Source organism: Pongo abelii, chromosome 1 (genome assembly GCF_028885655.2).
Source record: "Pongo abelii isolate AG06213 chromosome 1, NHGRI_mPonAbe1-v2.0_pri, whole genome shotgun sequence".
In the NCBI taxonomy this organism is placed as follows: domain Eukaryota; kingdom Metazoa; phylum Chordata; class Mammalia; order Primates; family Hominidae; genus Pongo; species Pongo abelii.
This window is the reverse complement of record NC_071985.2, coordinates 175,486,551-175,512,234: the sequence shown is the minus strand read 5'-3', so window position 1 is coordinate 175,512,234 and position 25,684 is coordinate 175,486,551. Positions and strand designations below refer to the sequence as shown.

The 25,684-nt window shown below is 39.7% G+C and overlaps 1 protein-coding gene across 6 annotated transcripts in view; it reads right to left on the bottom strand.

The window, feature by feature from the left end:
• DAB1 (DAB adaptor protein 1) overlaps positions 1–25,684 on the bottom strand; it is a 1,275,060-nt gene that overhangs the window by 648,021 nt on the left and 601,355 nt on the right. For all 6 annotated transcript variants that reach the window (XM_054534040.2, XM_054534037.2, XM_054534022.2 and 3 more), the window contains one exon: positions 15,230–15,303. The gene's annotated coding sequence lies outside the window, so the exon portion shown is untranslated. The remainder of the gene's footprint in view (positions 1–15,229; positions 15,304–25,684) is intronic.

The following is a 25,684-nucleotide window of genomic DNA, read 5'->3' as shown; positions in this document are numbered from 1 at the left end:
CCATTAGAGAAAGGGAGAGAGCCAGAGTGTAACACACATACATTTTGCCAGGTATCTAAGAAGAAAGAGAATAGGTACAAAGAAGCGGACCTAACCTGGGAGTGACTGAACAATCTTTTAAAAATGATTAGGTCATATAACGTTTGTCAATATTTTTAATGGTCATACTAATTTGCTTTGTCAGTCAAAATTTTCTGTCTCACAAGAGTCTATTGAGACCAGAACTGCAAATATAAACTTACAGTGTGCCATGGATGGCGCATCCTGGACGGTGGGGTTAATTTAGGCAGTTAGTGCACAAAGGCAGGGAAACTGAAAGTAAGAAATCCTAGATTCAAGACCTGCCTCTTTAAAGAAGACAGTTAGCATTTGACAGACTTTAAGGTCAGCTTGGTGTGACCTTGAAGAGTTAACATCTCATAGCCTCAGTGATCTCATCTTCAAAATGAAGACAATAATGTAAGATTTAGCATAGTACCTGGCACACAGCATTGTGCTGAAAGAATGTGAGCTATAATAGCAGATAAAAACAAGCTCTTTAAAGTCAGATGAGGGTTCTGATCTGGGCTGTCACTTAATAGTGGCTCCCTTGGGCAAGTTATTGAACCTTTCTAAGGTGTAAGTAATTGTGTTAAAATAGAGATAATAATATATAATCTCTTAGGATTACTCTAAGGATTAAATGAAAGCAAATATAATAGTATGCATATCCCTTGGCAATAGTAAGCACCAAACAAATGAAATGATCACTGCAGATATGAAACCTAACCCTTATAAGTACTAGTTTTCCTCATGTGTAAAAATAGAACAAATATCTGCCTTACCCTCTTCCAGATTTGGTTTGAAGCTGAAATAAGATAATGAAAAGAAAGAAATTTCATTCATTCAACAAATGTTTATTGCGCATCTTTTGTGTGCCAGGACTGTTTTAGGTGCCAGCAATATCCTTGTAAACAAAAAGGTATAATGAAATTCTTGTATTCAGGAGATTATACTTCTCCTGCTGGAATGGAGGAGGAAAAGGGGAATAAACAAATAAATATATAATGGTGGTGAAAATGTTTTAGAGAAAAGTTAAACAAGGTACAGAGTATAGAGGTATGGCAATGGGGTGGGGAGGGTATACTATTTTATATAAGGTGGTCAAAGAAGAAATAGCCAATAAATGGCATTTGAGCAGATATCTGAAGGTTATAAGGGGTAAGCCATACAGATGTCTGGAGGACAGTCTAGGCAGAGGGACAGCCAGTTCAGCATCCCTGAGATGGGAGCATGTTGGGAGTATTCATGGAGGTACAAGGGACCAGGCTGGCTATAGCAGCTAACGGAGGTGAGGACAGTGCACCACGAATCACATGGGAATTTGCAGTTATGAACTGAAATGTGTCTCCCCAAATTCACAAGTTGAAGCCCCAATGCCAACATGATGTTACTTGGAGATAGAGTCATTAGGGAGATAATTAAGGTTAAATGAGGTAATAAGTGCAGCACTCTAATCCAGGGGTCCCCAACCCCCAGGCCATGGACTGGTATCAGATCAGCTATGGCATTAGGTTCTCATGGGAGTGTGAATGAACCCTCTCATGGGAGTGTGAACTGCGCATGCCAGGGATCTAGGTTGCGTGCTCCTTATGAGACTCTACTGCCTAATGATCTGTCACTGCCTCCCATCACACCCTCAGTTGCAGGAAAACAAGCTCAGGGCTCCCACTGATTCTACATTATGGTGAGTTGTATAATTATTTCATTATATATTACAATGTAATAATAATATAAATAAATTACACAATAATTGTAATGCACTTGAATCATCCTGAGACCATCCCCCTGACCCTAGTCCATGGAAAATTTGTCTTCCACGAAACCAGTCCCTGGCGCCAAAATGGTTGGGGACCGCTGCTCTAATCTAATAAAACTGGTGTCCTTGGCCGGGCGCGGTGGCTCACGCATGTAATCCCAGCACTTTGGGAGGCCGAGGCGGGCAGATCACGAGGTCAGGAGATTGAGACCATCCTGGCTAACACGGTGAAATCCCGTCTCTACTAAAAATACAAAAAAAATTAGCCGGGCGCAGTGGAGGGCACCTGTAGTCCCAGCTACTCCGGAGGCTGAGGCAGGAGAATGGTGTGAACCCGGGAGGCGGAGCTTGCAGTGAGCCGAGATAGTGCCACAGCAGTCCGGCCTGGGCAAAAGAGTGAGACTCTGTCTCAAAAACCAAAAAAAAAAACAACAACAACAAAACTGGTGTCCTTATAAGAAAATGAAGACACCAGAGCACTCTCTCCCATTCTCTCCCCGAGTGTGCACAGAGGAAAGGCCACGTGAGGCTACAGTGAGAAGGCGGCTCCCTACAATACAGGAAGAGAGGTCTCACCAGAAACCAAATTTGCTGACACTTTGATCTTGAACCTCTTGCTTCCAGAATTGTGAGAAAATAAATATCTGTTGTTTAAGCCTCCCAGTCTGTGGTATTTTGTTATGGCAGCCAAAGCGGACTGGTATACCATGCTAGGACTTCAAGATGGGTTATCATTAGAGGGCTTTAAACAAGGACAGGAGGACATTTGAAAGGATACTCTTCTTTTGTGTGTAAAATATGGACACAAAGTTAAAGCTAAGCATTCAGTCAGGAGGTTCTTGCAATAATCCAGATGAACAGCGATAGTGGCTTTGACCAGGGTACTAGCAGTAGAGAAGGCGGTGAGGACTGGCTGAATCCTGAATGCAGTTTGCAGGTAGAGCCAACACAATATGCTCGTGGGTGAGATATGGGGTGTCCAAAAGAGCAGGGTGGGTCAAAAGTGGCTCCAAGGTTTCTGACTGAGCACCTGGAAGGCCAGAGTTGCCATTCACTAAGACGGAAAAGGTTATGGAAGGAATAGCTGGGGCAGATAATCAAGAGTTTAGTTCTGAACTTTCTTGAAGTTTGAGTTGCCAGCAGACATCCCATGGAGATGTTTGAGGATACAGATGGAGTTCTAAGTTCAGGGGAGTGATAGGATTGGAGAGAAATATGGATGGATAATATAAATATGGATAAATATGAATATCATTAACATATGGATGGTAGTTAATGAGACAGGGTCATAAAAATTAAAAAAATAAAATGTTACTATTTGTAAAGCTGTACATAAATTAATTGGGGTCTTTGCATATTCTTCAGTATGCAGGGGCTTTTTTTACAGCAATCTCACAATATTTTTCTTCTTTGTGCTTTACTAATATTTCATGCCATTTAAAAATGGGATAAGATGAGATACTTACTATCTACTAATACTTTACATATTTTGCTCTTCCCATAACATATTACAGGAATATCTCAGTTGCCAAATCTATTGATAGGTTTATCACCTATGTCATACTTAACTATGTGTTGGGAATTGTGCAAGCAACTGGGGAAATAATGAAAAAAATGCATTCCCAGCTTCAGTGAGTCATATATTTTCAATGGAGTGTTGTCAGCGTAATGATAAAGATACACACAGGGAATCGTTGAATCCCAGGGGAAAGGTGCCTAATCCATCCTGTAGGAGCCAGCAAAGAATTCCCAGAGGAGGCACCAGCTGATCTGGGTTTGAGCAGATTGGTGGATATATGCAGGTGTGTGTAGGGGTAGCTGAGGTCATCATGCAGTCTGAGCACCAACACAGGGCTGAAAGCACAGCTTGGTATGTGTATCAAAACCAAAGCAGGTCTGCAGGTGAGGGTAACATGGGAGGCAGGGTTGATAAAGACAGGATGCTGAGTCTTAGACAAGGGCCAGGGTATGAAGATCTTCAGATTCTGTATTAGGGAGCACGGATCAACTTCAATCTTGGACAGGAGGTAGAATGTAAGAGGGCATTAAATGTTTTTAGTAAGGGGAGTGCTTACAAATTAGTAATAGGCGTCAGAGACATCTTAAGGCAATAACAAGAAAGAGTAGAATATCTCTGTGTTATGAAGGTGTCCTCATATATAACTGATAAAGATAAAAACTTGCGAGGAAACTAGTCTTCAACAATAGGGAAATGACTAAATGAATTACAGTGGATCTACTTAATAATGGAGCATTTACTCAATGGAATATTATTCAGTTGTTTACAATGATTGTTACTGAGAGTATCTGGCAGCATAGAGAAACACTTTTGGCATGGGTAAAACAAACTAAGCTTTATATTTGTATGTATAATCTGATACTAGTCATATAAAATGAAATATAAAAATGCATAATGTAAAGACTAGAAAAAATAAATATACCCAAGTGAGGGATGATGGTTATTTTTTGTTTTTTTTCACTAATTTCTCAACTCCATAGAATATGTTTAGATTAGTTTTAACATTAAAATTCATAAATATATAAATAATCAAAAAGGGGCTTACAAAAACATGGCATATTGTTACTTTTCATTAATAAAAACAATAAATCATGTGTGATAACTTTATTAGAGTTAAATGAGGAGATAAAAATCAGTGTTTATATATTTTTTCATTTTATAAAGTACATGTTTTCAGCAGTTCTGGGTGAGGAGTGTCAGATGATATGGCTGAGATCTGTTGAGAATGATGTCATCTGCAATGGTGTGCAAGTCCCTGCTCTTCCCCAGATCTACCACGCAAACCATCCTTCTCCCAGTGCTTGGATCTAGCACAAATGCTGTCATCATCATAACTCAGCTTAGTTTTAACCTCATCTCAACAATCTGTATTGCTGAAGGGAAAGGTCTAATGCTCAGGATAATCACCTATTTCCTAATCCATGGGGATCAAAGACACAGTTCATGTTCCTGAGGAGTCCCCCTAATGAGCTGGACTTCAGAAGACACCAAAGCAGTGAGGGAAGGGGCTTGAGGAATATGTAGTTCACCAAATGGCAAAGGCAGGAAAGGGCATTCCAGGTGGAAGAAATGGTATGGAAAGAGTTGGATCTTTTCTTATAACAGTCATAGGTAATCCAGTGTGGCTGGAAACAAATACAAGGGTGTGAGTGTGGGGTGTGTGTATGTGTGTGTGTGTGTTGAAAGGTGGGGATGGAAAGAGAGGGTTCTACAGATAAGGCCAGGAACTTTATAAATAACTTTAGTAAACAACTTTAAAGTCTCCAATAAGGAACTTTTCCAGTTCCAGTAGGCAAAGGGGAGCCACTGAAAAGTTTTAAGCAGAGGAGTCGCCTTTTCATATTTGTAATTGAGCAGGATACTCAAAGGGCAGTGTGAAGGAGGGTTTGGAAGGAGTGACACTAGAGTTGGAGCACTTTAAGAAGCTCTTGACAAAACAATGTGTCCATGAACTAAGGCAAAGGCAGCAGGTATGCCCTCTTTCATTCAACAAATACTTACTGAGCATGCACTGTGTATCGTGCTCAGCACTGGGGGTGTCTTCTTGTGAAAGAGATTACAGACAAGGTCCCTGTCCTCAGGGTGCTTACATTCTAATGTACTAGAGAGGGAAGAAAATGTTTGAGTCTGTTTCAGAGACAGAATCAACAAGTGCTCTAGATAGTCCCTTCAGTGCTGAAAACACAAACCATACAAAGTCCCACGGAAATCACATTAGATAGGCCATATTTCTAAAATTGTAATATTCATCCTCCTAATTGCAGATAAAAGAAAGGTCCCCAAAATACTTGGAAAAGTCAGGCTTTAGAGGCATGGGCTTTCTCTCTGGCATGTGAAGTTGGAAGCTCTTGGTTTCAGTGGTTCCATCAAAGGCCACAGTCTGCAGAAGCATGGCACGAGAGGGAGTAGAGGCTGTGGGCAGAAGATGATGAGTGCAGATGCAGGTCTCATGTATTACAGGTTTGCTCTCTGTGTCATTTGCTGTGTGACTTAATGTGAGTTCCTCATCACTTGGGGCCTCAAATTCCTCATCTGCCAAAAAGGATGTTGAAATAGATCATCTCTGAGGTTCCTTAGATTTCTAAAATTTCCTGATTCCTTTTTTTGTTAAAATTTCTAGTTGAGGGGTATGTTTCCAGTGAGGTGGTGCACTCCTATTAATGTTTTATATCTAAATATATTGTATTAACTTATGTTTCTATAACCATTTATACTTTACCAAGTATTTTCACATATATATCACCTCTTACTCTTCACAACCACTTCTAATTTCCTTTTTTACAGGTAAGGAAATTGAGGCTAAATGAATGAGGAGGGTGACACAAGAAACCAAGCCCACACAGCTAACAAGTGGCAAAGGGAGCCTTAAGTTAGATTTTCGGCTTCAAAGCAGGCCCTCTATCCACTTCAAAAAGCTTATTGCACTACCCTGAGAGCCTATTCCCTTGTTCTAATCAATCCATGTTTAGGATATAACAACTCAAATAGGGTATTAGATAAGTTAAATGGGTTCGGCACTAAGGACTCACTAAAAGAGAAGAATGGCTACATTTTATTGAACCTAATTTGTGAGCCATCTGGGAACATTACCTTCAATGGGATACCCAGAGCTAGTGTCCCCAGCTGAGACACTGATAAATAAAGACACCAGCATTAGAGTAACATTAGAGCTGCAGAGAGGTAAAGAATCTAGGGGCATGCAAGCTCAGGAGAGTCTTTTTATTTTTCCTGAATGCACTTATAGAAAGAGACATGCTTGGCTTAAATGAAGGCTGCTGTTAGATGAAATTCCTATAGAAATGTCCTTTGGAAGAATCATCTTGCAGCAAACTGGACACTCCCACAATGTTTGGTGTCTGAGTAACTTAATCCTGGTGACTGAGTTCAAATTCACTCCTGGCATTAGTGAATTAATTAGTGTCTTAATTTCCTCATCCTTAAAACATAATAATTATTTCCTCTAAGGTTGCTATAAGGACAAAATGAGCGAATTGAGGCCTGGGAGTGGAGATGGGATGGGTGGGCTGGGGTTAGCTCATTGCAGGGGAGTCAGCCAGCAGAGCTTTCTTCTTCATACAAATCTCTACCTTACTCCCTTTCCATCTTTGATCTTATATTCTTATATACCTGACTTAGTCTAAATTCCTGGTTTCTCCATGGATAAAACCCAATGTTCCCTGGTGAAACTCTCTCCCAGTTCCCTCTTTTTTTTTTTGAGACGGAGTCGCGCTCTGTCGCCCAGCCTGGAATGCAGCGGTGTGATCTCGGCTCACTGCAAGCTCCACTGCCGGGGTTCATACCATTCTCCTGCTTCAGCCTCCTGAGTAGCTGGGACTACAGGTGCCCACCACCACGCCCGGCTAATTTTTTTGTACTTTTAGTAGAGATGGGGTTTCATCGTGTTAGCCAGGATGGCCTCGATCTCCTGACCTTGTGATCTGCCCACCTCGGCCTCCCAAAGTGCTGGTTCCTTTTTTTTTATAATTCAGTACCCGCAGCATAATCTCTGAATAATACTTGTGTCAGGCTTATTTGTCTATGATCTGTCCAGAACAGATACTCTCCAAGTCTGGTTGTTGGTATTCAAATCTTTTCCTTTGCCGTCTCATTATCTATCCTCTCATCCTGTATCCTTCTCTTCCTCCTTCCTTCCAAGAAGTGCTTAAGAACTTAGAGATCACCTACTCAATTACAGGCTCCGAGATTTAGGGAAATTGTGAGCAGATCACAAATTTCATCCACACAGGTCTGAGTTAGAGTCCTAGTTCAGCAATTCACCAGTTGTGTAACTATAAGCAAACTGCTTCACGTCTCTGATGTTCTGCTTCTTTACTTACAAATGCAGATAACAACAGCTTTCTCACATGTCCAGGGTCTGATTTATTAACATTAGCATATGGAAGTGCTCACTGATTTTTTTTTAAGTTCTCAGAGCTAGGTGCTAGAAATAAAGATGCAAAACAAAAAAGAAACAATGAAAAAACATGTCTCAGTACCATAGGAAAATGTAAAGAGTGAGAGAAAAATGCAAACAGAAAAATATAATATACCATGTTAAGTGATTTAATAAAGAATCTCCTGTTCCCCAAAGGATACAGACATTCCATACAGGAGGATTGCTGGTATTCTTTATCTATTGGAAGAAAATTCCCTAGCCCTTAGGTGCCTACTCTGATGTTCCTTGTCCCAAGCAGTAGGGAGCCTGTGTCGACCAGGTGCCCTGGAGCACCTCATTACACATTCTGGCACCACTCTGCAATAACAAGATCCACTTCCATACGTCTCCCCTCTACTCTACCTCTTTGCTCAGCCTTCTTGATCTGAGCTTATTATATATCCCCTCCCTCCCTCAAGTCCCAATCTTCTCTTATCAACTCTAGGTGTCTCTTGGATCAAATTCATTTTCTCCCCAACACTAAAAATAAAAATCTTCATGTTACAACTCCATCCGTTGCCTGGAGATAACATTCAGCCCTTCACACAGGCAGACCTTCTCCAGCTGTGCCAATTTAATCCTGTTCTGTTGCTTCCTTCATTTTGAATAGGATACCTTTGGCAGGTGAGGTGTTATGAACATCAGCGTGTTAAATCTTTAGCAGAGAATAATTCTCCTGGGCATTTTTTGTTCCATTTCATTTTGTCCCAGAGGCTGTCATAATGTCTGCTGATATCTCTAGACTTTCTCCATGAGTTCTTTGGCAATTCATTAATACCTGTGCCCCTCACACAAATATTACTTGAGCACCTACCATGTGCCAGATGCTGGACTACAGCACTTGTTTGATGCTTGTAAGATAGGCAGGATGTGTGTTGGGGGAGGACAGCGGGGGAAAAGCCAGCTATTTCTTCAACTTTGGCTATTGTTCACATATAAATGTGTGCAGGGGAGCACAGTGAGGCTTGGTCATCAATGTGGATTTCAGCTGTCACCTTTTATCCTCCACATCTCTGTCTGGGGGCAATATACCTGCCAATTACAGAGATTTTTCTAGCCAGGTTTGTGCACTCACAATTGGCTGCCTATGTGGCACTTTAAGTATAAGATGTTCCTACAGTTACCTCTTCTCTTTGCACGGATACCCTCTGCTTGAGAGGTCAGGGGCTCTTGTCTTTGAATGGATAGCTATATGATTCATTCATAACAGTTTCATTTGTATATACTTAATTTCATCACTTGGCTGTGTTCTTTTTTAAAAGTCTCTTACTTATAGCTTTTAGCTCCTTATTTGTAGTCAGATTTATAATAGATTGTTCTGTCATGTCTATTTTTGTATTTGCTTTTATGTTAGTTATTAACTGGTTTGAGCAAGAGAATGTTTAGTTATTCTTTCATATTCAGTGTTTTCCCTTTGTGACATTTTTGATATATAAGGACTTTTTACATATACTCTTATTTAAAAGGAACCACTATATATTCAATTTCTTCAGCTTCTTCAAGAAACAATTTAGGCAAAGATTTACTATGGTAGATCCTGAATAGTATACAAATTTAGGTTATTACTACTTCAGGATATTTATTTTTATTAAAAAATGTGTCCTGATTTGCCACTCCATTATGAATTCTTAAGCTCAACACTTGGTCACAATTGGAACTTCCCTAACCTAGGCTTGGGCTAATCCGAGATTGGGTAGTTGGATTCAAGTTTGAAGGACCTCAAACATCTAGGACTGCTCAGGTTTCAGTGGACTCAGAGAACGTCTGAAAATAGGCTGGTCAGCAATTAGTGTGCCCATTCACAACTGAGAAAACTAAGGCCCTTAGAAGCTAAATAAACAGATGCAGTCAGCACTCTGTGGTGACCAGACACAAACGACGGTCTTCTGATTCTAAATTCTGTGATTTCCTCTCTTCCCTCTATATCACCTTGTGCCTTGTCAACATTCAGAATCAAGGCATTATCTTCCAAAGGCATAGGGAGGATGAGAAGGAAACAAGCCTGGTGAAATGGAATGGTCAGAAGAGCCTCTCTAGCATAGTACTACTTACAGGGTTAATTTTATGAAAAGCCTGATTCAGAAGTTCAAAAAAGGCGAGAAACTAGAGAGAATGAACTGGAATGGGTGAGGTCTGTGGCGATGAGAGGTAGTGAGAGGCTTTAGGGCTGAGAGGGGCACAAGTCCAGAAGAGAAAGTAGGATATATCAGGACTGAAAAACATTTTTGGATTACAAGGTTAATTTTTTTTTTGCTGTATTACAGAAAAGGGAGTCATAGAGGGAAGCTAGAAAATAAATGAGCTGCCTTATGAAGTAGGGAATTCCCTATTATAAAAAGCTCATGCCTGTCTGAACCAATCAGGGTTCAACCAGAGAAGCAGAAACAAGCACTTGTAGATGATGCATATGTGCATGCACATATGTGTGTGTATGCATATATATATATATACATATACATATATACACACATACCCACATATGTACATACACACATATATAATCTCTTAGTGGTTGGTTCTGTTTCACTAATGAATAAATGAATACATTATATAATATGTATTTTATAACTATATATGCATTATTTATTTACTAGAAAGATTTGGCCTTATGCCATTGTGGGGGCTGGTTAAGCAGTCTGTAAGTCTTTTGTCTCACATCTGATGCTGGAGCTTGAAGCCCACTGGGCAGACCATTAGGAAGGGAAAATGGATTTAAAGGGGGAAATTGAGAGCAGTTCAGAATCTGGAAGCATGAGCTGAAATCCCATGAGAATGAATGAGAACCTTGGTTTTTACTGCTTCGCAGCTTGATGATGTGGGTGAACTATAGAAGCCAGAGTCTTTTGTGAAAGAGTTAAGCACACACATCTGGACATGGCCATGGAGAAGCTGAAGGAGAATCCAGGGAGGGGGAAAGCAGTTACAGGCCCACATGCTGCTTCATGCTGCCAAGGTTCATCTGGATCCACAGATGAGCAACAGCATGTGAGTTACAGGATGGCTGCCTCCTCCCTTCTATCCTCCTATACCCCCCAAGTCTCCCTGTGGCCTACCTAACTGAAAACATACCAAGAAACCAGATTCTCGGTAATGTAATTCAATCTAGTCACATTGGTATATTACAAAGCTACCATGCTATCCAGGAAGGAATATTGTAGCTGGCAGAGGGCTGACTGAGATGCTCTTTGGAGGCCCAGGAGAAGCTTAGAAACCCAGCAGGCCTTCTGACTGTTTAGCAGTGAGGTCATTCTCCAGCCAGGGAGGGCTCCTTGTGCACCCAGGGATTTAGCTGCTGTTAGTGTCTCTGCCCCTAGGAATTTTCATTTTATAAGACCAGCTATAGAGCAGGAAAGAGTCTCTTCAGCTTCTTCCTTCCTTGTTGTCAAAAAGATCAACATATCTGCCTTTTGCATTTTAAGGGTTTACAATAGTATACGTTTATTATTATGAGCAGTAATAACTGCTAACATTGTAAGTCAAGACTATGTAATGTTCCAGACCCTTTCACATGCATTATTTTGTTTAAGTCTTACAACAATCCTCTATGGAAAGTATTATTGCTACCTTCATTTTCCTGATGTGAAACTGAAGCTTAAAGGGATTGATTTGCTCAATGTCAGACAGCTGTTATGTCTTGGGGCAGAGATTTGAATCTAAGACATTCAGCTTTGAAAAGCAACACCACCACTGTCACCAAAAATAACAGAGAAGAAAGGCGAAATTACCACCTGGTTAAGAGCCCTCTCAAAGTTTTTACAATTGGGGCCTGGATATCTAAAATCTCCTACTTTCTTTCAAATTGGAAAATGTGTGATTCTATATGAATGAAGAAGAAAAGTAGGGTAAGTAGATGGAATCTGAGGAAATAAAAACAAAGAGTCATATAGGAGGCACTAAAGGGAAGAACTGAAGAAGAGGGAGAAAAGAAAAAATAGCAAGAAAACATTTTCCTGTCTTATTACCATCTTATTATCCAAATGGGAAAGTCATGCTATCTCACCTATGATGGCTACAGATGAATATAAAGATGGACAAATTAAAACAATACAATAAATGAATAACCAATAGCTCAATTACGTCAATTGAAGACTTTCAAGTAATTCTAAAAGGTAATGGCAAAACAAAACAAAACAAAACAAAAAACTCTCAAAAGAACACTAAGGAATGGGGATAGTTGCTTTAGCAGCTATTCAGAATGCATTCTGAACCTTCTCAGGACAAGTCCCTGGGCTACTACAAGGGTGGCTAACGAGGACAGGCACGTAGTCTACCACGTCTAGGACACAACAATAGTATGAAAGCCTTTGAAAATCACTGAGTATACGCTGGTACACAAAACTCTGGTTGCTGCTAGGCATGGTGGCTAATGCCTGTAATTCCAGCACTTTGGGAGACTGAGATGAGAGAATCGCTTGAACCCAAGAGTTCAAGATTACCCTGAGCCACATAGCAAGACCCTATCTCTACAAGCAAATGAAAAAATTAGCTGGGTATGGTGTTGTGTGCCTGCAGTCCTAGCTACCTGGGAGGCTGAGGTGGGAGGATCGCTTGAGCCCAGGAGGTTGAGGCTGCAGTGAGCCAAGATGATGCCACTGCACTCCAGCATGGGTGACAGAGCGAGACCCCATCTCAAAAAACAAAACAGAAAACAAAACCCCAAAATACTCTGGTTGCTGAAGAAATGTAACAGGCCGAGTGTGTTTCTCTCTAACCAACTGTGGCTCAGTGCTGCTGTATGCAGCTGGTCTTCTGTGGAATGTCTGCCTCGAACCCTTCTCACCCAGCACAGACTGCTCATCATTGAGGTCCAGCTCAAGTAGCACCTTTTCTCAGCACAGTTCCAAGCATTGCTCTTCTGGGCTTATTTCTGTCTGCTCTATATGATTATAGTTTACCTCATTGAGCTCCTTGTGGGGAGAGATTGTATCCTTCTCTTTTTGACATTTCCATTAATGACAGTACAAGCACCTAAGGAACACTCTGAAGTGTGGAGTCACTGTACTGCTCCCTATTCTACATGCTGGTTTCCAGGGCTACTGAAGCCTGGAAGTCCTTCCTTGCAAAGGACTCTCAAAGCTCTCTTTTCTTCTTTATCTCCACTGACACTGCCCTAGTTTACTTCATCATCTCTTTCTAGGAATAGATGAATAACCTTCAAACATCGTCTCCACTGCCTTCAGCAATGCATGATTTTATCAATGATGCACCTTCAAATAAATGATGTGTCTCCATTTCAAAAGCATAGGATGTTTTCCAGCTGGAGAGGTGGTAACTCCTTGGGACTCCCCCGGAGGCGAACATCCAGGGCTCCCACCTTCTCCAAGGGTAGGCTTCACTTACTATTTTCTTTTTCCCCAAACCATGTAAATAATGTCTCCCTAGAGAAGTCTTCAGGTCAACATTTGCTCTTCCTTCTTTGGCTTGCTGATTCACCATTCCTAATTGAACAAGCAAGGAGGATACTGCCGAGCCCCTTAACCTTGACCCAAGCAGGAACACAGACCACTGAGTTTCCTCAATGTTTAAGAATGAATACTTTTAAAACAGAATATACCAATAGGTGATAAGGATACCACATACCCAGATGTTATTTCCATCCTTCAAAGTTCTCTTGGCACATTGATCTTCTTAACAATCACAGAAGATAGATATTACTGTTCCTGCTTTATAAATCATCCAACAGAGGCTGAAAGGACTATGGTGACTTGGATACGGCCTCACAGGGGCATAATGGCAGAGTTCAAATTAAAACATTGGATTTCCGAGTCTAGGTAAGGCACATGTATGAGAAAGCTTTTACTCCATTGCTCTCAATGCTTACTGATTTTAAACTTTTAAGTCATCACAAATCTATATATTCTCAACCTCTGTCTATAGGCAGAATGCATTAAAGAGATTTATTAGACAGGCAATCTAGAAAAGATGACTGTTTTCAGAAGCTACTGCTCCCTAGTCCTCCTTAGGTAGAAATCTTAATTTGTCTTCCCAAATTCACTCTACCTCAGAGAATAGCTTTGTGGATGGAAAGGCAACAATAAAAGATCAAACTCAGTCCAGCATCAAATGATCAGCCTCTTCTCTCTATTGCGGCAAATTACAGGCTTCCCCTAGGTGTAGCAGTTACTTACACGGTGAAGTTCATCTAAATAACCTGGCCATCCTATGGTGGTGGTGGGGCAGAGGGAGGAGGCAAGTGTCCCCCCACCCCAACCCCATTTCTCATTGAACTCTACTCATTAGAGGAGGCTGGGGTGCAAATCAGCTTAACATGTCAATAAGCCACCAAGGAAATGCAAAAATTGACAGCTGAGGACTCCCAGCTCCCAACCTCCTCCACTATAGAAACCATCAGTAAAAAGGTTTCTCAGCCCCCTCACCAGGTCACTTAAATGAGTAGTGACATTTGAGTCCCTCAGAGTAATTAATTTCCTCTGTCTCCAAAAGCTTCTCATATTTTTAATGAGTTTTTACAAGTCTCAGATCCTCCAGCCTCCCCGCTACTTCTCCAGTCCTGTTGTTCCCCAAGGTCCCATAACAAATAGCTCCCACTTGTATTTGCCTTGCAAACTCACATAAACTGGAAATGATAAATATATTATCTGGGCTTTTAATGGACCATTGTTTAATTTTCTATGCTTGTCTGGCTAGGGAAGAGATGAATATTACCTTGTGGAGAATAAGATTTCTATTCCATTTAAGGGGGGCTAAGGGTAATCTATGGCAGAAGAGCAATGCTCTGTTCATCCTAATAGGCAGTGCTGCTAATTAAAAGTGTTGGAAGGGACATCCATCCACCAGTCTGTGATTCATTCAGCATTATCCCCAGTAAACAAGAAATAGATATTGGAATGAATGCTTCTAATTTGTCAAAAGAATAGGCATTTTCAATTGTGGCTTCCTGGCTCCTGTATGAAGTACATAATTCAGGGTTGCCATCATTTAAAAGTTTAGGACGTCGAAATAACAGTACTTTCCCTTTATGCTCGTAAATCTCCAAGTCTGTTTTCCATGTTTCTGCATTTATCTTACATATTGTTTGAGTTTATTTTCCACAGTTGAGAATAGTTTCCTCTGTTGGTAAATATATTGAAATGGGCAGTGGGGTGGAGGGGTGCATTTAAGAAAGAGAGCTAACAGTTCTGTTGAAAATCAAGCCAATCTGAGATGATCTATCAGAAGTGGCTAAAACAGGGGCAGGAAAACCTAAGGATCCTGATGACATTTTCTAGGTACCTAAAGAAAAGACAAAAGAGAATCAATATTCTCTTCCTCTAACCATAAACACAAAGTCGACTAGAGAAAAGCAACCCGAAGCACCAATTCCAAAGGCTCCATGAACCCTCTGATATGTTTTAAGAAGGAACACAAAATACAAAAGCTACCACTTCGAGAGAACCCAGAGATATTTGTGGGAAATTTTCCCAAAGAGGAAGATTTTCCTTGTACCAGCGATACCCAGCCAGACTCAAATATTTACCTTTGCGTTGTACAAAAGAGTTCTTCAATCATGAAGACTGAGAGTCAGGGCTCACCACCATGTCTTGCTGAGTGCTGAAAACAAACAAAACATGATATTTAAAAAAGTAAACATTAATTATTTAATGCTCTTGTTTTTCTTCTCTCTTAGTCAAGAAACATTTACTAACTTCCTCCCATACACCAGGCACTGGGAATAGAGAGATGAATAAAATAAAAATACCACTGACGAAAAAGTCAACAAATACAGACCACTGTGCATGTTAGACAAGAGATAGTCACACAATGCCTCTTAGAAGAGAATCAGGATACGTGTGTCTGTTTGTATCTGAGATACATACATATGCACATACATACATATCTACACATACACAAAAGAGTGTAAGAATTTTTAAAGAACTTCCCCACATTTGTAATTCATCTGACTTTCTAAAGGGCTTGGGCTCTTGCCTTGAGATCAGTAAACAGGCAGGCACTGGAGAAAATGTTCAGTCTTAAAAGCGATCAGACCCTTTAATCTGTAATTCAGCTTCTGGATTCCTTCTTCTTCATCTTCTTTTTTTTAGAGACAAGGTGTCCCTCTGTTGCCCATGCTGAAGTGTAGAGTGCAGTGGCAGAATCATGGCTCACTGCAGCCTCAACCTCCTGGGCTTACATGATCCTCCTGCCTCAGTCTCTTGAGTAGCTGAGGCTACAGATGTGCCACCACGCCTGGCTAATTTTTGCGTTTTTTTATAGAGACAGGATTTCACCATGTTGCCCAGGCTGGCTGGATTCCTTCTTAAGAAAACAATTATGGATGCAGACCGGTATTTACGTACAGGGATATTCATCATAGGGTTATTTGTAAGAGGGAAACACCCAATAGAGGAATTAAAAAAAAAAAAGTTGGTATTTCTGCATAGAAGAATAATATGTGAATATAAAAATAATTTTTTAAATGTTCACTATACAGAAAATATATTTTGTATAACAAAATTGATGACAAAGTTTAAGCTCATCCATGGGTTGGTCCTCAAAAATAACAGTGGTCATCTTTGTAGTATGATTGTAGGTTATTTTTCTCTTGTTTCTTTATGCTTTCCAAATTTTCTACAGAGAGCATGCATTATTTTTCCAGACAGTAAAGAAGCAAACAGAAGTTTCAGCTCCAATATCACAATTCCTGTACCACTTTCCTCAATTAGTTGGGGACTCCCTATTCCCCAGGAATACCTCCATTCTGAAGATAACACTGCACTGGAATTATCCATTTCCATCTCTGCCTCCCCTGGTTATGAGTGCCTCTGATGACGTTTTTATGCCTTATTAAACTTTGCTTCCCCTGAACCTAGTCAGAGACTGGCAAAATTGTCATTCCATCAATGTTTGCTGCCTAAGGGAGGAATGAGTGTGTGAATGAATGAACAAAAGAATTAATTAATGAAATGGACCTGATGAAAATTATATTAAGAAAATTGTTCATTCAAAATAATCAATGACAATAAAAAGTGATGTTCCATTTGGATTCATAAAAGATACAAGAAGATGGAAAGCAGGGAGGCAGCAATTTTTCAGAGCAGTCAGTAAAACAAACAAAAAAAGATCTTATGGTTAAAAATATACACACACACAAAGTCAATATAATAAAATATTACAGCCTAGTGCTTTTCCAATGTATTCCAAGACCAAGAATCTGTTTAAGGCAGGAATATTTATCTAGTAACAATATCCCATTATAACAACTCAGTTATTTTACACATTTGGAGTTACATATATATAAACTAAGTAGAGGTTTGTTACTAGTTTTAATCAGAAATGAATGGTCAACTCCCTGTTCAAGGGAGAAAAAGTTACAGGATAGATTATTGTAGTGCTTTTTAGAAATTCAATTTAGTCTACTTATAAAACTAGTGATATATAGCCAGGATATTAATATACAGTTATATTTTTCTGGAGGTAGAACTGGTTTAAATCCCATTTTTGTCTTTTAGGTAACCTTGAACAAGTTATTTGACCTCTGTAAGCCTCAGTTTTCTTATATATAAAATGGGATAATAAGTCTAACCTGATAGGGTTATTGTAGAAAACAAACAAAAAAAATGACAGAAAGCATGGAATTCAAAACAGGCTTAAAGTTCATGTCTTTTTACATAAAGACCTGGAGCTCTTAAACACACATCAATCTTCCTTTATATTATATGCCATAAAGTATGCTAAGCAATATACAAATATTTTCATTTAATCCTCCTCATATTTGTTGTTAGTGAAACCACCTTTGCAAAAATCATATCAGTGTGAAAATTACGGCAGTGAGGGTGATCTGACCTGACCAACTCTCTTTTTGCCTTTAGTCTTCAAGCTGCCCTTCATTATTTCTGGGCTTAGACCAAGGTAACTTTGGGAGGAATTTAATTTATAGTTTAAATGATAATAGCCTTCCCAAAACCCAACCACCTTTGTAAAGCTAATGAGAAACCAGAAGGCTAGGAGGATAGAGAAACCTGAATTTTGCTAAGGTGTAGACAAATAATTGTCAGCTATTATTCAAAGTTCACAACATATGCAATTTCCCCAGTTACTCCTGCAGATAACATCACTATTGCAGAACCTAAGATTGGCCTTTTGAAATATCTTTTCAGGTTTTTTGCATGTCTGATGACCTATGGCTCCTCCTGGACCCAACAACCATGCCTGTGAACTCACCTGGGACCAGCACTTCAGAAGGACCATTTCTCACACCCATATGATTGCACCCCCAATCAATCAGCAGTAAACACCCATTGCTCTAGCCACCCCCACCCCTTCCCCCAAACTACCTTTGAAAAATCCTGCCCCAAAATGCTCTAGGAGGCTGATTTTTGCCACAATAAAATACCAGTCTTCCGTTAGCTGGCTCTACGTGTAAAAATCTCTCTATTGCAATTCCCCTGCCTTGATAAACTGGGCCCATCTGGGCAGCATGCAAGAATGTAATCATTGGGTGGTTACATTAGGAGGTCCTGTTTTCTGCTTTATAATCCTTCTGATTTCTGTAAAATTGGAAGAAACGTCCCCTCTTTTATTTCTTATTTTAGTTATTTAATTCTTCTCTCATTTTTTCTTAATGTAGCTAAAGATTTGTAAATTCTGATCTTTTTAAAGAACCAACTCTGTTTCATTTATTTTCTCTGTTGCTTTTGCATTCTCCATTTTATCTTATGTTTCCACTTTAAATAAGAGAAAATTGATGCTCAGTATTAAACACTTAATGAGTGTCTGAGCCAAGATTCAAACCCAGAATGTCTGGTTCCAAAGCCTTATCTCATTAACTGTTATGAAAAGAAGGCATGGAATCTGGGTTTGGACACAGGCTCTGACTCACACAAAGTTCAGTTTACAATTTTACCTTGTTGCATTTTATTATTTGGAATGCAACGACTTGAATTTTATTCCCTCTTAAGTCACACTTAAGTGCCTCCTACTTATTTTCTTATTAAATATTTCAAGCTTGAACCTGAATATAGACATAATTATAACAAAAACCTATGTACTGATACCAGCTTGGTCAGATATTATCATTCTGTCATATTTGTTTCAGATCTTTTTTTAATATAAAATATTGTAGAAATAAGCAAACCCTCCCATGAATTTCTTCCCAATTCCACAAAGATAACGACTCTCCTAAATTTCCATACATATTTTTCTGTTTCTAATACATAGTTGTATTCATAAACAATATATGCTACTGGTTTGCATGTTTTAAAACTTTGTTTAGATGGTGTCCTAACTGTAGGTATCCATTTAAAGCCTATTTTTTCTAATATTATATTTTCAAGATTTTGTCCATTAGACATAATTTTTTTAACATGTAGATAGTATTTTATCACGTGTTTATATTTTATCCTAATGATCCATATTTGATGGATATTTAGGCAGTTTCCAAATTTTGCTAACACAAATAATGCTGCAATGGACAATGTATACTCCTTGGGTACCTATGTGCGAGATTTATTGGTAGACTTGCTGTGCCATAGAGTACATGCATCTTCAGAATTATTACATTATTATTTTTTTTTTGAGATGGAGTTTCGCTCTGCCCCCCAGGCTGCAGTGTAGTGGCACTATCTCTGCTCACTGCAACCTCTGCCTCCCCAGTTCAAGCAACTCTCCTGCCTCAGCCTCCCCAGTTCAAGCAACTCTCCTGCCTCAGCCTCCCCAGTAGCTGGGAATACAGAAGCCCGCCACCATGATCGGCTAATTTTTGTATTTTTAGTAGAGACGGGGTTCGCCATGTTGGCCAGGCTGGTCTCAACTCCTGACCTCAAGTGATCCACCTTCCTCGGCCTCCCAATGTTCTGGGATTACAGGCCTGAGCCACTGTGCCCGGCCTATTAGATATTGCTCTACAAAGTGACAGCAGCATTTATACCAATCTGGCGTTAGTTCACATCGTTAACAGCATTTGGTATTGTCAGATCAGATTTAAACATTTTTCCAATTTGATAGATATAAAATATCTTATTGTGTTTTAGCATGTATTTCTCTACATGCTAAAATACAATAGTGAGATAGAACATTCTTTTGTAGTTTATTTAATTGGCCATTTAGGTTTTCCCTTCAGTGATTAGTTTTTTCATATGTCCATTTTTCTATTGGGTTGTTATAGAAGGGAGAAAACACACACCAAAAATAAATAAATAAACATTAAAGAGAGAGTAAAACACCTCGTATGTCAGATGGTCACATGTGCCATGGAAAAACTGGAAGCAGAGAAGGGAAAAAAAGAGCGCTGAGGATGGGAGTTCCATTTTAAAGGGGGTAGTTAGGGAAGACCTCACCAGAAGGCGACATTTAGTAAGGTCCTAAAATAGGTGTGGGCACAAGTTGTAGGAAGAGGACTCTAAGTAGAGGAAAGAGCAAAATGGTAAAATTATAATATTTGACTAAGATATGTGGTGGTATATGGGGGTTTGCTATAATTATGTTCTATACTAAATTTGTTTGCTTTCAATACCAACTTTTATGTGGGTATATATGTTGAAAATAGTTTTCCTATGTGAACATTTTGTTTAAAATGACATATTAAACTTCTAAAATTTTAATATAATGAAATATATTTAATTCTTCTCTCATTTTTTCTTAAGCTAGCTAAAGATTTGTAAATTTTGATCTTTTTAAATAACCAACTCTGTTTCATTTATTTTCTCTGTTGCTTTTGCATTCTCTATTTTTTATCTTACATTTCCACTTAAGTAAGAGAAAATTGATGCTCAGTATTAAACACTTAATTTTCCTTTATGGTAAGTGCTTCTTTTGGTTTTACTCAATAAATCCTTTCCTACACCTGGGTCATAAAGACCTATAATTACTTCTAATATTTTTAAAGTTATGCTGTTGATATTATTTATATAATATAAAGTCAGAATTAAGTAATCTTTCTGTATAGCTATGCTTTGTCCTGGTACCATTTATTTCTCATTTCATCATTTCTACGCTGAAATAATGCATCTGTGATGACAAAGTTTCTGCTACACACAGTCTGTTTTGGGGCTCTATATTTTGTTCCACTAGTTTTCTATTTCTGTGCAAGTATTCATGCTATCTTAATTACTATAATTTTATCCCAATTTTTCATAGCCAATAAGGCATATCCATCCATCCATCAACCAACTATCTACATATCCATCCATCCATCCATTCATCCATCCATCCGTCCATCCATCCATCTATCCAACCACTCATCATACATCCAACCCATACATCTATTCATTCTCCATCCTATATACTTCATCATCAATCATCCATTCATCTAACCATCCATCATCCATCCATCCATTCATCCTCCACTCTCCATTCTTCATCATCAATCATCCATCCATTCAAACTTCATCATTCATACATCCACCCATCTATCCTTCCATCCACCCTTACATCATTATACATTCACAAATATTTGTTGACAGTCTAACTGTACCAAACACTGATTTGAACACTGGGGATTTAATAACGAACTAGACTTATATTCCTACCCTTATGGAACTTGCATTCCAGGGGACAGAGAAAGACAATAAACAAATAAATAATTGAATATAGAGTGTGTCAGATGGCGATAAGTGCCATGGAGAAACATGGAACAGGGAAAGGGGATCTGGCACACGTTAGTGGCTGAAATAATACACAAACTACAAATATAGTGGAACAAAAAGTAACTTTTTAAAAAATATACAATAGAAATTTAGAGTTTGGAGAAAAATTTAAAATGCTAATGTTTGGGATCTAGCATTGTTTAACAACTTTTGGTGAAAAACTTCTACCCCTAATGAGGTAAAAAAATTAACCAGTTCTTTCCAAGCTGTGACTACATAGGAAAGTCTGTTTTCAATGGTCTGAATGTTTGTGACTCTCTGCCCCTGCTAAATTCATATACTGAAATTGGAATCCCCAATATGATGGTCTTAGGAGGTGGGGCCTTTAGGAGGTGATTAGGTCATGAGGGTGGAGGCTTCACGAATGGAATTAGTGCCCTTATACAAGGTACTCCAGAGAGTTCTCTCACTCTTTTTCTGCTGTGTGAGGATACAAGAAGTTGGCTGTCAGAAACCGAGAAGTGGGCCCTCACCAGAACCCAGCCATGGTGCCACCCTGGTCTCAGACTTCCAGCCTCCAGAACTGTGAGAGATAAGTGCTGTTGTTTAAGCCATTATATTCTGTTCCAGCTGCCTGAACTGCCTAAGACACTATTTTAGTCACCTCAAAGGAGGGGTCTGAGTACACACACATTCTATTAGGTTGGTGCAAAAGTAATTGTGTGTGTGTGTGTGTGTGTTTTTTTTTGTGCTCTCTTTGGCAACACATATATGAAAAGAGTAATTGTGGTTTTTGTAATTATGTTTCATGGTAATAACTGCAATTAGTTTTGCAACAACCTAATATTTGGTCTTTTATTGTGATCTTACACATGACATAGGTCTTAGACCAGAATGTGACTGCAGTTTGTTAGCTGAGAGGGTCTGGAAGCCTAGAAAAGTTTCTGCTTCTAGATCTTGGAATAAGCCCAAAGTTCTCAAGCACAGCTCCCAAAAAAAACACAGAAATAAGCTGTTCATAGGTACTACAGAGTAAACATTTTAATAAGCACTATGTTTGCTATCTTTCAAATCACAGAGTAAAAAAAGACAATAGATAGTTGCTTTTTATTTGTTTGTTTTACCCTAGTTTTTACATCTTTGTTGGTTATGATTACTACTTTCTATGAAAATTTAGTATATTTTCTTAATAATATGTGAGCTCTGTGTGATTCTGGACAAGTTGTTTCCCCTTTCTAAAGTTTAGTTTCCTCGTTTAAAATGGGAGAGTATATAATTGCAGGCTTGTTGTAACATTAAGTACTATTTTGAAAGACCTTAGTATAGCAACTAGTGTGTGATAGGCATGGAATGAATGGCAGGCCTTATAATTAGGCTTATTATACAAACAATTATATGTACTTGCAAAAGATCTCCAAGACATCTCCATGCTCTGGCACCTGCCCGGGCTTAGAACCCCAGCATCTCTGAGGCCTGGTCCTGTCTGAGCCACGTAGAGAGTGAGTGTATAAATTAAGACCACAAATCTCAATTCTGGCCCTACCACTTAATAATCATCAACACATGAGGACTGCCTGTGTCCCAATGAGAGCCACCATACGTAAACAGCATCATATTAGGGTTACCTCATCTGCACATCCCCAAGAACTCTACAGCTGTTGGATGAGGGTAGTAGAGCCAGCATGTACACAAATTATATCTAATATTCTAATTTGCATACATTCAATCACAGCAAAGGTGTGAGCAGTAAAACCCCTAGGGGAACCAATCACAGTATGGGAGTTCCCCATTGCAGAATATGAGGATCCTGAGCTTTCTTAGCTCCCATTGCAGGGGGTCACTGACCCTCCTCCTTTCTAATGTTCCAGCCAGTTTCCAGACAGAGATTTGGAACTTGACTTGACAAGAACTGTCATGTTGCATCTAATCTGCAGTGACAATTTAGCAGCAGACAGGACAGTGACAGCATTCATAACTGCAAAGCAGCTAGTAGACAAGTGGAGGCATCTAGAAGTTAGTCTGGCATCTAGATGAAATTATTCTAACTTCAGAACTTTAGAATATGGAGACCCTTTACCTCCACCCCAAAAGAATACATTCATGTGTGTAGTGGCATTAATAAGAAAGAAAATTTAATCAAGAGAAGTTCAAAACTTCTATGTTAGATCCTCTTTTGCTATGTTGAATCACTCTATAATAAATATGAATAACTGAAAAAAGTTGTCTCTGGTTGGGTTCTGCTGATTACATCAAAGACAGCAGATGAATATAATATAGTTCATAAATCTTGGACCCCTAGTAGCTTTGACAGATTGATTCACCCATTCATTTACCAAGTCATCCATCCATCCTTCCTTTTCTTCAACAAATGTTTACTGAGCCCCTCTTATATTCCAGACATGATTCTAAACCCTGGTGATGTACTGGTTCTCACGGTCAAATGAATACAGAGAAGTAAACAATGACAAGGATAGAGATAAGTACTGGCTGTTATGAGAACCCACATGGGGCCACCTTGGAGGAAACCCCACATACACCAAACACAACTTTGGTACTATTTCCCTATTTGTTCCAATGACTCTGTGTTTTCCAGAACCTCTTCTACCCCTGCTTCTATGTCTTGCAATGTCCCAGTGTCTATTATTTTTGAATTGATTTCCCTGTACTGCTCCTTGCTTTGCAATTTTTTTCTTTTTTTTTGAGATGGAGTCTCACTGTCGCCCAGGCTGGAGTGCAGTGGCATGATTTCTGCTCACTGCAAGCTCTGCCTCCCGGGTTCACGCCACTCTCCTGCCTCAGCCTCCGGAGTAGCTGGGACTACAGGCGCCCACCACCATGCCCGGCTAATTTTTTGTATTTATAGTACAGATGGGGTTTCACCATGTTAGCCAGGATGGTCTCAATCTCCTGACCTCGTGATCCACCCGCCTCGGCCTCCCAAAGTTTCTTTTTCTTTTGAGTCACAATCTTGCTCTATCACCCAGGCTGGAGTACAATGGCATGATCTCAGCTCACTGCAACCTCCTCCTCCCAGGTTCAAACAATTCTCATGACTCAGCCTCCCGAGTAGCTGGGATTACAAGCATATGTCACCACGCCCAGCTAATTTTCTTTTTGTATTTTTTAGTAGAGATGAGGTTTTGCCATGTTGGCTAGGCTGGTCTCCAACTCCTGGCCCCAAGCAGATAACCTCTGCCTTCCAAAGTGCTGGGATTACAGGCGTGTGCCCCTGCGCCCAGCCTCTTTGCTTTGCTCTTAATGTTGATGGACTATGGACCTCTCGGTTGTGACTTCCAATGCTTCTATGCACAGTTTCCCCCATTTTCTGGAAATTCTCATTCTAGGAACCTTACTTCTGTTCCCTGGGAACCCCAGTCCCACCCCTTTAAGCAATATGAAACACCCTGTCTGTGGATCAAATTCCAGGGAGACTTCTGGGCAAAAATTCTTTTGCCCCATGACCTGACATCTTTGGTCATGCCTCCTGGAGGCACAAGTCCCCACCACAGGGCCGCCTGCCACATGTATCTGATGGCTGAAATTAAGGGCAGCAGGGCAGAAAGCGGATCTGCTGACACCACAGTTAGACAAGCTTGCGCCAAGGCTGTAAAACACCCTTGGCAGAGCACACCAGTAAATCGTCCTACTAATTAGTTTATTATTTCATTTGAGAGATCAAATACATAAATAAAATTAATAAACCCTGCAAAATAAGTGCAGCACTCGAAATAAAATTACTTCTCAGGTCATTGCCTTAAACACAGATATTACATGCTAGAATAATGTTAACACAAGGAAAGCAAATCATGCTGCCTTACAGGCTGGAACGTACCAGGAGCAGCTGGGGTTTGTGGAGTGGTTGACAAGGTTTGGGATAGGTCAGGAAACATGAATGGTGTTCTCTACTCTGTCATTACTTGCTATGTGACCTTGAACAAGTCAGTTTCCTTCCCTTCCCTGACCAGTGTGCTCATTTACTCATGAGTAAAATAAGGAGTTTTGACTATTTCTGAGGTTTCCTCCAGCTAGGAATTTCATGGCTATAGAAATCAAATGAAAAAAAGATGGGGGCTGGGTGTGGTGGCTCACATCTGTAATCCCCAGCACTTTGGGAGGCTGAGGTGGGCAGATGGCTTGAGGTCAGGAGTTCGAGACCAGCCTGACCAACATGGGGAAACCCCATCTCTACTAAAAATACAAAAATTAGCCAGGCTTGGTGGCACACACCTGTAATCCCAGCTACTCAGGAGGCTGAGGCACAATAATCGCTTGAATCTGGGAGGCAGATGTTGTAGTCAGCAGAGATCACCCTACTGCTCTTCAGCCTGGTCAACAGAGCAGTCTCAAAAAATAAATAAATAAATAAAAAAGATGAAAAGATGGATAATGATAATTATAAGCTTAGTTAA